This window comes from Olea europaea, unplaced genomic scaffold (genome assembly GCF_002742605.1).
Source record: "Olea europaea var. sylvestris unplaced genomic scaffold, O_europaea_v1 scaffold2346, whole genome shotgun sequence".
In the NCBI taxonomy this organism is placed as follows: domain Eukaryota; kingdom Viridiplantae; phylum Streptophyta; class Magnoliopsida; order Lamiales; family Oleaceae; genus Olea; species Olea europaea.
The window spans coordinates 89,918-91,906 of record NW_019241579.1 but is presented as its reverse complement, the minus strand read 5'-3'; positions in this window follow the sequence as shown (position 1 = coordinate 91,906).

Below are 1,989 nucleotides of genomic sequence, written 5' to 3'. Positions count from 1 at the left end.
TTTAACGGGCTTATGAAGAGTATGTCTTAGGTCTATCTAATAGAGGATTTTAATGTAGACGCACGCAAATTTATAAACAAGTAGTTCAATTCATTTAGAGTTTAGATGATGAACATTATCGCATAAAATGATGATCGTCTAAAAGTTTAAATGAATAATATTATTCTATACCTTTAAGGATCTTAATGATGCAACATTTGTGTCAAAGACCATAAATTGCATGATGGCTAAGCTTAATAGATTTACTTAGAAGTGAATAAGTTGTCGAGGTTGAAAATTAGAGAGGGAGCAATACTTTCAGAATAAGTAATATTTTTAATTAAAAGGAAAAAAAATATTTAATAATATACGCAAATATGATAAAGAAAAAAAAAACTATTAAAATGTAAATTTTACTCTTAAAAATTAGCTAAACATGGTGGAAATTTGTTTTGTGGAGAAGAGTGGTTTGCATTTCCATTTCGGATAATTCTGGCCGTATAGGTCAATGTTTCATAGGGTCTGTAAAGGCCAGACACATGTAGAGGTGGGTAGGTGATTATTAAAAAGAAAAATTCATCTACTCCTTGCATGTGTGAGTGACCTGTACAGCCAGGTTAGTCCTTCCATTTCTGTAAAACCGTTTTAGTTGTGTCAGCAATATTAATAATAAAAGTAGTCTATCGTCAAGTCGGTCATGCTCATTAGAAGGACAAGCTTTACGCGAGTCGACTTGCACATTTTTTTAAATTAGAATTTCACTTATTTCTATTTTCTTTTTACTTTTCGTTTCCTGGATGAGAGCTGACAAGTTGACACGTGTGAATTGGTAAATGGCTCAAAAAATATATATACATATATTCAATCCGACTCATATGTGAGATATGTCGAATCGACCATTGACTCGTCCCACTGCTGTTACAACTCTTATTCTATCGTATGAAGAAAAATTTATGTCCACACGCCCTATGAAAAAGCTAGTGGCTGTCTTTTGTTGACTTTATTCTATCGTTATACTACATTTTAAAGAACATATTGGTGAATGTAGACCAAAGATAAGAATAGCCCAAAAAGGCCGGTGCTTAATTAACTCGCAAAGAAAATCTAACATGGAAAATTGGCATTTACACAATTTGACAAACAATGCGATTTATTTCCTTTTCGAAAGTACCTTTCAAAATTTGGCTCATGCAAACTTACACCGAAAAGTAATAATAAATTATAATAATTCAACCGCTCATGCGATGGTTGAGTTGGTGGAGTAGGTAAGCGCGGAGGTTTTTGATCACAAGTTCGATTCCTTCTACCAACATTTTCTCAGTCAATTCTATCGCACAGGGATTGTCTAGTGCAGTTCCCTGACTGACGTGATTTGCAGGCTATTACATCAGTTCGAGAATATACCAAGTACGCACTCGAAAAGTAGCGACTGAGGATTTCCCTGTCATAAAAAAAATTATAATAATTCAATCGCACGAATTTCATTTATTCACATAAAACCCGTATTTAAGCTTCAACAAATAGTCGAATTTTAAAATTAATAAATTTTCCAACGAACCATCATCTTGCAAAGCATTAAATTATAATCACCAAAACTTGACTTTAATACGATCGTGAATGAGATCCTCTGTTTACTTTTCAAAAGACAATGTTACAAAAGTATGGTGAAAAAACTTGACATCAAAATTTGAATTTTGTGTAGTTTATTGCAAAAAATTATAATATTCAACGACAGATTTTAATTTGGTTCAACTTTTGCAACTTCACAAGCTATGGCTATGGGCTCCATTTGCCTTTTTTGGCAAGTTCAATTATAAGGAGACTATCCCAATTATTTATTTGTTTATTTTGTGTTTTACTTGCTTTGCTCCATGGTTATTGGTATTATTTGGATTCTCTCTCCCCTTTTTAAACATAGATGATAGATTGCGAGTAAGTCTCACGATCTAAGTTGACGACCTCCATTGTACATTCAAGGAGCAAATAGATATAAAAGTAGAAAACACAAAT